This window comes from Hemicordylus capensis, chromosome 3, assembly GCF_027244095.1.
Source record: "Hemicordylus capensis ecotype Gifberg chromosome 3, rHemCap1.1.pri, whole genome shotgun sequence".
Classification (NCBI taxonomy): domain Eukaryota; kingdom Metazoa; phylum Chordata; class Lepidosauria; order Squamata; family Cordylidae; genus Hemicordylus; species Hemicordylus capensis.
In genome coordinates, this window is record NC_069659.1 from 354,007,822 (window position 1) to 354,019,453 (window position 11,632).

Consider the following 11,632-nt stretch of genomic DNA (forward strand, 5'->3'; position numbering starts at 1 on the left):
CAGTCCAGACCAGTCCAGTTCCCACCCCCCAGTCCAGACCACCTGCAGGGCGGGGAGAGGGCAAGGTCCATGAGTGAGTTGGCTTTCAGTCACGGTTAGGTCCATCTGTCCAAGCCAGGCCGAAGTGGGGGTCACACTCTGGCGTGGGGGGGGGACTTGCCGAGCCTGACTCAAGGGACCTTTGCAGGCCCCACTCAGTGTTGGCGATCCAGCAGCAGCAGCAGCATCTTGCGGGAAACCAGGAGAGGACCCAGGGGAGCTAGTGGAGGAGAACACCCGGGCTTAGGAGAGGGCTCGGAGGAGCATCCGCCTCCTCCAGGGGCTCAACCTTGGACATGATCTGCATTTTGAAGGGCCTCTGCAGGCAGCCAGTTTCCAGACTCGGGAAGAGTTAACCCCCCGCTGAGAATCCGGCTCAGAGCCCGCCAGATCAAGGCGAGGAGGACAGAGGCATATCTAGGGAAAACAGCGCCTAGGGCAAGCACTGAAATTGCGCCCCCTGTCCAAACATCTGACACCCATCTTTCAGATAATTTTACCATTATATCAGCTGAAAAATACAAGTCTGAATGTCACGTACAAGTCACATATCTGAATATGTGTACAGTGACTTAGATTATATTACATTAAAAAAAATCTGTACTCCCTTTGGGCGGGGGCCTTCCTAAAGGCTGTTGGGCGGGGGGTCTGCAAAGTTTCCCCTCCCCCCACTGGTCTCTAAGGCCTCAAACATGGACCATTTGAGCATGTACAGTGGCTATATATATATATATATATATATATATATATATATATATAGCCCCTGAAAACAAAATGGCAACTGCTCATTATTATTATTGTTGTTGTTGTTTACACAGTCAGACAGGTGTTATTGACTGGTTTGTTGTATGCCAAGGACCTGGGATGGCTGAATTTTATTATCAATATTATTGCTGTTATTATTATAGATATTGTCGCAGAATATAGGCTGTTCCCAGTAAAGTTGCTTTTTGTAATTGGCTGGTGGTGATTTCTGTGGCCCCTATGGTGTTGAGGTGCTCTTCAAGGTGTTTTAGAACTGCACTTAGGGTGCCAATTAGCACTGGGATTATTTTGGTCTTCTTCTTCCACAGCCTTTCAATTTCAATTTGTAGATCTTTGTTTTTGGTGATTTTTTCTATTTCTTTTTCTTCTATTCTGCTATCCCTGGTATTGCTATGTTGATTATTTTCACTTGTTTTTCTTTCTTCTCAACTACAGTTATATCTGGTGTATTGTGTGGCGGATGTTTGTCTGTTTGTAGTCGGAACTCCCATAATATTTTTGCATCTTCATTTTCTTCAACTTTTTCAATTTTATGGTCCCACCAATCTTTGGCTACAGGTAGCTTGTGTTTTTTTGCAGATGTTCCAGTGTATCATCCCTGCTACCTTGTCATGCCTTTGTTTGTAGTCAGTCTGTGCGATCTTCTTACAACAGCTGATCAGGTGGTCCACTGTTTCACCTGCTTCTTTACAAAGGCGGCACTTGCTGTTTGTGGTGGATTTTTTTACTTTTGCTCTTATTGCATTTGTTCTTAGTGCCTGTTCTTTGTGCAGCCAATATTAAACTCTCTGTTTCTTTCTTCAAGTTGCCATTCTTAAGCCACAGCCAGGTCTTGGTGATGTTTGATTTTCCAGTTATATTGTGCAAATATTGACCATGCAGTGGCTTATTTTTCCATTTTTCTGATCAGTTCTTTACTTGTTCTCTCTTGTAAGCCTGCTTTGTTTCATTGGTGTTGAATAGTTTCTAGTTATTGACCATTTTAAGTGCATCTTCTACACTGTCCTTGATATAATCTTCAAGGCCTCTTTTCTCCTCCTCTACTGTTTGATGGACTTGCAGCATTCCTCTTCCACCTGAGCTGCGAGGGAGGTATAGCCTATCTACATCACTGCAGGGGTGCAGAGCATGATTGATGGTCATTATTTTCCTAGTCTTACAATCCAGCGTCTCTAGCTCTGCTTGGGACCAGTCTATTATTCCTGCAGTGTATCTGATAATAGGTATAGCCCAAGTGTTTATGGCTTGTATGGTGTTCCTGCCATTGAGTTTGGACTTGAGGATTTTTCTAACTCTCCAGATGTATTCACCTCCAATTTTTCTTTTAACTTCAGTGTGTGCAATGTTATCAGTTTGGAGAATGCCCAAGTATTTGCAATGTTCTTTCTCTTCCAGGTTCTTGATCTTGCTTCCATTGGGCAGTTCTATTCCTTCTGTTTTTGTTATTTTTCCTCTGTTAATTATTAATGCAGCACACTTGTCAAGTTCAAACTCCATTACTATATTGCTACTGAATATGCGGACAGTGTTTAGCAGTGATTCTATTTCTGATTGGGACTTTCTATACTACTTCAAATCATCCATGTACAGCAGATGGTTGATTTTACTTGATGTTTGGTATCTGAGACCTGTTTTCTTTAGTATCTGTGAAAGTGGAGTCATGGCGATTACAAACAACAGAGGGGATAGTGAGTCCCCTTGGAAAACACCTCCTCTAATGCTAACCTGTCCAAGTGTCTCACCATTGATTGTTAACTCTGTACTCTACAAGTTCATTGCTTTTTAAATAAATATCTGGATTTATTTTGCTGACACCAGTTGTTTCTAAACATTTTAGTATCCGTGTATGAGGCAATGAGTCAAAGGACTTCTTGAATCAGCAGCTGGTCTTTTGTGCCTCTGGTGTTTGGGTGATTTGCTTTCTGTTCAACTGGGAGCTGCTTATTAGTTAATAAGTTTTGTATTACTTCATCTGCTATTATTCCAGTTAATAATTTGAACATGGTTGGCAGGCAGGTTATCGGTCTATAATTACTTGCAACTGCACCTTTTTGCTGGGTCTGCCATTATGAGATGAGTATTCCCAGTTGTTAACCATTGTTCAATATCACCTCATTTCAAAATGTGATTGAACAGTTTTGATAGTTGTTTATGAAGGCTTGTTAGGTGTTTAAGCCAAAAGCCATGCAGTTCATCGTCACCTGGTGTAGTCCAATTTTTAGTTTTCTTTGCTCTTTCACTTATTCTGGTGTTATTATTAGATCTTGCCTTTGTTGGTTACATTTTTCGACCTCTTTTACCCAGCCTACCTTTTTTTATTATAATCTATTGGATTGTCCCATCATTCCCCCCAGAATTGCACTGTTTCTTCTTTATTTGGTGTTTCTAGGTTTCTTGCAGTTTCTCCTGTGCTTTGGTAGAAACATTTCTGATTCGACTGGAACTGGAGGTTCTGCCTGTGTTGTGTAATTCTGGCTTCATATCTGCTAAACTTCTTTGACACTGCTGTTATTTGCTGTTTTATTATTTCCAGGACTTCTCTAATTTTCCTTGAATCTAGATGGTGTTTTTGGATCAGATACTGTTTGGTGTTTTCATTCTTCAGCTTCTTGTCTTTCATATCTTTCAATTTACTAGGATCTGATCTAAGCCTGGAAATTTTATTTTCTAATCTAATCTTCCATTAAGGTGATGTACTAATTTCTTTTTTGACAGGTCCACTGATCTTATATCCGAGCTCTTGAGTTGTTATTGTTGCTGCACTGTACATTAGTTGGTTTGTTTCTTGCAAATTATTGGTTGTTATTTCTGCAAGTGCAGCATTGACATCTTTTAATGCCTGAGCAAGTTGTTTTTTTAGAGCTGGAAGTTGAACCCTGGTGGTTGTTTGGTTCATGTGCTCAGTTATTTTTTGCTTTAGTTCTTGTTGCTTTTCACAGCATTGAGGTTTTTGAGGTGAAGGCAAAGGGGAGACTGCCTGGTTTTGATTTTGAAACAGTTCAGCAACAGTGGCATCCTCTATTTCCGATACCTCCTCCACCTGCACCTGAGCAACTTCTTTAGTTGGTGGTAATTCTTCCATATCTTGAGCCTGTGTTGCTCTTTGCAGTTCTTTCAGCTCAACTTCTGTGAATACTTTATTTCTTATTATGAATCTTCTCTGGTCTGCTAGCCTTTGTTCCGTTATTTCTGTATCTGGATGCTTTTTTTTTGAAATTTGGTATATTCTTTTTAAATAACTTCTTCTAGTTGGAATAGACTTGTAATAGCAAATCATTATTTCCTTGTTGGCTTTTTACGTATATTTTTTCCTGTTAAGCGACGTTTCTTCTAGTAACCCTACAATCTCCGGCCCTGGTTGCTCAACTGAAGAGCCTGAGTCCTGTAGCCCATTTGCCACCAGATGTCCAGGGACTCCAGCACCTGGTGCAGTTCTTGTTGACCAGGGCGACAACCGATCCAGTTTAGATTTATTAAAGTTACGTCTCACCATATTGTTAATGGGAGAGGCACTCTTCGTCTGGCTCCTTTGATGAGACCTGTCCAGTATGGTTGGACCTCTGGGCATAGCTCTCAACTTCCTCAGAGCACACAAGCCCTACAACCAAGCCAAGGTAGTGCCTCACTGGGGGATGATGATGATGATGATGTACTCCAAATCTAAGGTAATGGTCTTTGGAGAAAGACCACAACACTTCCAATGGCTACTTGATGGGCACATTCTGGTGCAGGTGTGATTCTCTAGGTTTGGAGGAATGAAGTTTGATGTTAACATTAATTGGAAACATCACACAGAGGCCACATTACTAGTATGTGCCAACCCTATGGCACTGCTGCAACACTTTTTTAGAAATTATTATTCTAGAGGGGGACAATTGATGAACTCCATTCTGAAGAGCTACATTTCTAAAGCCATCCCTCAATTGTTATATGGAGCAGAAATCTGAGGAGAGAAAGTAAATGAAGAGGCTTTGAGAAAAATAAAAGGACTTCCTTAGCTAAGCAGGGTCTGCCCTGGTTGTGTTTGAATGGAAGACTCCATGTGTAGGCCCTGTAAGAAATTCCCCTCGGGGGATGAAGCTGCTCTGGGAAGGGCAGAAGTTTCCAAGTTCCCTCCCTGGCAGCATCTCCAAGATAGGGCTGAGAGAGATTCCTGCCTGCAACCTTGGAGAAGCCGCTGCCAGTCTGTGAAGACAATACTGAGCTAGACAGACCAAGGGTCTGACTCAGTATATGGCAGCTTCCTATGTTCCTATGCAAGTGCTCACTTTTCTCAGTCTGGTTCCCCAGAATAAAGAGGAACCATTGTGAGGCATCCTATCTTCAAACTCTAACCTACTCTCAGATATGCAGAGCTTTCTCAGAACTTAGGATTTCAGGTAATGCCTTCTGCCAAACTGGAAGGGAGATAGATGGGTATTCCACTGGCTGGACAGACATGTATTTATGGTTCTGACCCAATTGAAGATATTGTCAGTTATCTGTTGTTTTGTCCCTTGTATATGGAAAACATTTCTGGCAACTATCCTTCAATAGTTCCCTGACAATAGTCACCTCTGAGGCTGATTGCTGTACCCATTGTCATGGCCAACTGACTCAACATCCGCATTCCCACAGAGACACAAACTCCCCGGAAAAGGGACCCTCTTGAACCTACCCTCTAGTACCACAGAGGGCAACACATCCAGCCGTGCCAATGTCAGAGCTCCTCTGTGTGTTCGATATATCAGATTATACAGATAATTTGTTGGTTTTTGCGCAGGCTTAACAGCTCCAAACCTCACATAGCTTGGTGCCCAACTGAATTCTATTTGGTGTTTCATATCAATAACTTGCTGCTTGAGAATCACTTTGGCATTATCATAACCCAGAGTAGGTATTCTATCGACAAGCCATATAATGGAAGCTTTTCATTAATTAAATGAATCCAATCAGAGGGCTATTCAATAGAGCTCACCTAGAAGGAAAATAGTTTAGTTTCAGCCAAAGGTTGGAGATATGGATCCAGGCACAGGTCTCCAAACTTAACAAACCTGCTTCTCATTGCAACTTAATGTTAGACACACACCAAGGGGTTGAAAAAAAAAGGCCGAAGAAATTTAGACTGGACCCTCTCAAGTGGATGAAAACCACTATATATACAGATCTGCCATAAAGCTGTGAGAGTACCTTGGTTTGAAAAACCTTAATGGCAGCTGGAACATATCAAACCCCTGAGAAAAAGAAACATCTCAAAATTGCAGTAGCTGATCTCTGAGCATTGGTTACAGTAAAATTATGTTTCTCTTTTCAGCAACCCGTTATCTGGAAGATGACCCAGAGATATTTGTATTGCCAGGGGTGTAGCTAGCCTGCCGGCGGCCCATGTACAGTTCGGCGGGCGCCCCGATAGCCCCGCCCCCTGCGTCTGACGTCAGGCGCAGGGGATAGCCACACCCCCATGTCTGATGTCAGACGCGTCATGGTCTGGCTACGGGACAGAGCCTTGAGGCTCCGTTCGGGATCAGAAGCTGCAGCAGCTTAACTGCTGAAGGGGCCGCGTGGCCCCTTCAGCAGTTAGACGGAGGCTGGTGCTGCATTCGCAATGCAGCCCAGATGCAGCTCTTAGGGAAGAGCCACTTCTGGGCTACGCTGCGAACGCAGCACCAGTCTTAGCTCCTGAAGGGGCTGCGCGGCCCCCGGTCAGGAGCTAAACTATTGCCCCCACGTCTGACGTCAGACGCGGGGGGCGTGTCAGAGCCGCGAATGGCAGCTCCTGATTGGGCACGGCCCAGGTTCTTTGAACCCGTTCACCCAATGATAGCTCCGCCCCTGTGTATTGCATTGTCTGCGCTACACTAACCCCATTAATTTGCCATTTATGCATAATGGGTCTTCTGGCAAACATTACGACCTTTGCCTTCTGATAACTGAAGGAAAGCAAGTTTTCATGACATTATTAGTCAGCCAGAGCTCTCAGCATTTTTCTTATCCCACCAGAGACCATGACAGAAGTACGGCATCATCAGCAAAGAGAAGAATTGCTAGGTGTTGTTGTGAACCAAGCCTGATTTTATGCTCACAAGCTAGCAGATGAAATTAGGCTGGCTTCACCAGTGTCACAAAGTGACCAGTTCTTTTATAGGGTGACCATGTAGGATCTGGGTGCGCAAGATAGAAAGGAGATCAAAGCAATCCTAAATGATTCAATGGGCTTTATTGAGTACAAAAGAATAACAACATCAATCTAACTGAGCAGAAAGCAGAACAATCTATCAGAATTACTAACAATATTTCAACCATAGCCAGCAACAACATTCACCCAGTGTTCCTAACTATCATATGTGTGCATATTAAATTCTCCTAGAGCCTAATATAATTCAGATATAGGCGGAAAAGGGTGGGGGGTAAGGAACGTTGAGGACTGGCATGGGTTGGGGAGATCAGGAATTAGTAGAGGGAAGAGGGGAAAGGAGAATGACATGGCAAAGTGCAGCAAAGCGGGAGAAGGGGCGGCAGGAAGATATCCTGCCGCTCCGTTTACTTAAGAAAATACGTGCGTACGCGCACAAAAAGCTTCTTAAAGCCTTTTTGCACTTTATGCCATGACGCCAAGCGGAGGAAGAGGCGGCAGGGAGGTATCCTGCCGCCCCATTACTGAAACAATCACTGCAGCAGAGCGCTGGAGAAGGGGCGCTCGAGGAAATAGTAAAAACCATTATTCCATGAAATACGGGCACCGGAGGGGGGAAAGCGGCGGGAGGAGTAAGTAAACTCTCCCGCGCCTTAGGGGACCCCCCACCCTGAACCATCCAAATCTGAACCACCCAAGTCCGGACTGGTCTGGAGGCCTGTAGAATGGCCTCCGGATCGGTCCGGGCACATTACTGGTTTATACTCCTGCTTCCCTACTTTCGGGCCTTGCATTTGGTCATCTTTTCTAATGTTTCTACAAAGCACTTCCAGAACTAATATAAAAAGTAATGGGGAAAGCGGACAACCTTGTCTAATTCCTTTTTGTATTTTACAGTTATTTGATTCTTCCCCATTTATAATAATTTTGGCATATTGCTCCGACTATATTGTCCTAATGGCCCTAATAAAATTATTACCAACTCCCATTGCATCCAATAACTTCCACATAAACTGCCAGGAGACATTATCAAAAGCTTTCTCTGCATCCAAAAAGACCATAGCTATCTGTTTGTCACTGTTTTTCATAGTACTCCAATATATTCAAGACTGTTCTCACATTGTCTCTTAGTTGCCTTTTTGGCAAAAAAAATAAAAACCCTTGCTTGATCCTCGTGAATAAAGGCTCTTAATACAACCTTCATTCTTCTTGCCAAAATGGCAGCAAAAAGTTTATAATCATTATTTAACAGTGAAATTGGCCTATAATTCTTAACTTGTGTTAAGTCTTGATCAGGTTTTGGAATTACTGCAATGTTGGCATATTCCCTTTTTGCAGAATATCATTCATTGTCCATTGCAAAGGATGTAATAATTGATCTTTAAAAGTTTTGTAATACAAAGGTGACAGACCATCGGGCCCAGGTGCTTTATTAACTTTACTTTGATTTATTACTTCCATTAATACCATTATTGATATTGGTTCATTCATAATTTCTATATGATCCTTAGTAAATTGTGGAATATTTTGCATCTTCAAGAATTTATCAGTTTTTATATCCTCTACTTTATTTTCTTTATATAATTCAGAGTAATATCTGAAAAATCCCCTTCTTATTTCCCTTTCATCATAAGAACGTCCATTTTTTGTAGATATCTTGGATATGTACTTATTCTTTCCCTCGCTTCTAATTTTCCAAGCCAATAACTTGCTGGGTTTGTTTGCAAATTAAAACGACTTCTGCTTCGCATACTTTAAATTCCATTCAATTTCATTTAATACCAACATAGAAAGCTGTTATGGAAGCATTTTAATAACTTGAATAGTCTCTTGCTTATCCTTAATAAATAAGAGTTCTCTTTCTTTTTTAGAAATCTCGATCATTAATCCCTCTTTTTTCAATTCCCTTTGTTTTCTAAGGTATGCATTTGGCTGTATTAAAAAAAACCCTCTCATAACTGCTTTTCCTGCATCCCAAACTATCTTATTATCGATTTCTTGATTTAAATTCAATTTTAAAAAATACTTTAACTTCCATTTGGCTTTCTCCACAATTTCTGCTTTTTTCAACAAATATTCATTAAATTTCCAACAAAAGAATACCGTTCAGATCTTCTTCTGTGTAAAGGAAACTGTGTTATGAAACAGGTGATTTTTAAGATGGCGGCGGAGGCAGCTGCCTTTTAGAATCGCTCTCTGATTTTAAGTTTTTATCGCCACTTTAATGGCTTTAATTAAGGGGTTTTAGATTATTTGATGAACCCTCCCTGTTAGTTGACAGTTGGCTGTAATTATATTGCTGTGTTAACGCTGGATTCTTGAGATTTTTGCTTTTTCTCTCCTGGGTCGTTACAAGCTGCATTTTTCTTCTATCTGTGGCTGCGGTACAACTAACAAGATGGGAAGCAAAAACAAGAATAAGAAACGACCTCGTTCTTCACCGGACCAAGCAGATAAACAACAGAAAGGAAAAAAACAACAGAAAATGGACAGTTTTATGACAACAAAGGACCTGGAAATGGTTACAAAGTCCTTTCCAATAAAAAACAACTTTGATCCTCTGGAAACTTTACAAAAACAGAAGGACGATTCGCTGGAAGAATGTCAAGGGGAGCCGCTACTGATGCCGGACTCCGTTGAGCCAGAACATCCAGCAGACTCTGAGCAAAGAGAATTTTGTAAGCTATTTGCAAATCACACTTTTATTACAATGGAAACACTTATTTCCCTTTTGGGCTATCTGCAAAATATTGAATATAAGCTAGGGTCATTAGAGGAGTCAATGGGGAAGCTATTAGAGGACTATAAAAGGAGAGACAGAACTACTCTAGTCCAAAGCAATTTGAACCAGAAGGAGGAACTGTCTTTAGCTAACCAGCAAATTCGAAATGCTGGACCCCGTTTGGAAACGAAAAATCCCAGGGTGCTACAATCTAAAAACATTGTGCTCTGTATTGATTGGGGGAGCCCAAGAAGATTTTTATGGCAGGATAGGCAGGGGGTTCTGGCAGCCCTGAGAACACTTCTTAATGTCTCTCTCTCATCTGCTGAGGTGAACTCTGTGTATTGGCTCCCTCGCTGTAGTTTTTACAAAAGGATAATGATCAACTTTAATACACCTGGAGTTCCAACAAAACTCATGTACAGGTCCAGACAGTTAAATGCCTGTGGGATTTTCCCAATTAGAGTCTTCGCTGACTCAGAGCCTGTCCCTCTATTCCCTGGCATACAAGGGGTTAAGGTCAAATCAGCACCTGTTGCTGCAAATTCTGACCTTGGACATTCCGTAGACCATACAGCAAGGGCTGGGCTCCTGGCCAAAAGGAGTTTGGCAGAAGGCCCAGGCTCACTGCCTGAGAGCTGGAGAAAGATAAAGAAAAGTAACAAAAAGCAGAGCCCTGTCTCACTTAGACATGCAGGTAATATAAAGGACATACTTGCAGCATATAGAGGAATCAAGAAAGATTGGGGGCTGGAAGCGAATACTTCAGAAATCCCTCCTGGCTCTCCCAGGATCCAACGCGTGGCAGACACCATGGTGAACCGAGTAAGTCCAAAGAACACTAATGACTGCCTACAGTTTTCCCACACAAGGGTGGAACCAACAGCTCCGTTTAAAATAAAGCCCCAAGTAACCAACAAAGTTGATAATCCCAGTGCTGACAAGGAGAGTAAGACAGGTGTAGCCTCAATAGAGGAAGATCTTGCTCTGGTACAACACATTAATACACTTGCATTGGATCTACAGCTGGATGAGAACCCGACTCAGAAGCCTCCTTATTCCTTCAGCCTCCACTTATCAAACACTTCACTACCTTGGGACTCCTGGATTGATGTATCAACCGATGATTGTCTGGCGCACTCATCTCAAATAGAGACATGTATACAAAATGATGCCCTTTGTGCGGAGGAGAGAACTCCAGTGGAGCTGGAAATAGACTCAAAACCCCTGTTTGAGACATTAATTGCTCATCGCAATGAAGTCCCCCCCAAGTCATTGGCAGCAGAGATTGCAGAGACGGAAAATAGAACTCAGATCAGTCCATCTTATTCACCTATGGTGGTGAACCTGACTGATCAGGGGGAAAAGTGACATTCACAGGCTAGCCATGCAACCCAAACCATAAAATTACTTTCATGGAATGTCGGAGGTTGGCTACAAAAGGATCAGGACCCTGAGCTATTTGCCTTTATTGCTAAACACGAGGTGTTCCTCCTACAAGAGACCTGGAGGACTGACAACTTTGATGTTCCCAATTATAAAGTTTTTTTGGCTCCTGCTTCCCAGAGCACCAAAGGAGGCAGAAACATGGGGGGGCTTGCAATAGGTATCTCCTATGGGCTAAGAGCAGAAACCTTGGCTCTCCCTTGTTGCTCTAATATCGTGATGGCAGTCCTGCTTCGCACACATGAAACACAAATTATTGTTGTCAATCTGTATATGCCTATTTCACGTCTTAGAATACATAGTAAGTCCCACTGGGGTGACTTGGAAAGATACCTCATGCAGCTGATGATGGACTATCCGAGGGCAGCAATAATGATAGGGGGCGACTGTAATGCCAGAATCAATGCGCTTGAAGACTCAGGTATTGGGGATATGCCCCACTTGACACCAGAAAATTCACCTCTTGCACCAATGCGTATCCTGTTAGACCAGGGCAGTAACTTTACTGGCAGGCTGCTGATACAGCTGGCTAACAAACTAGATCTCCA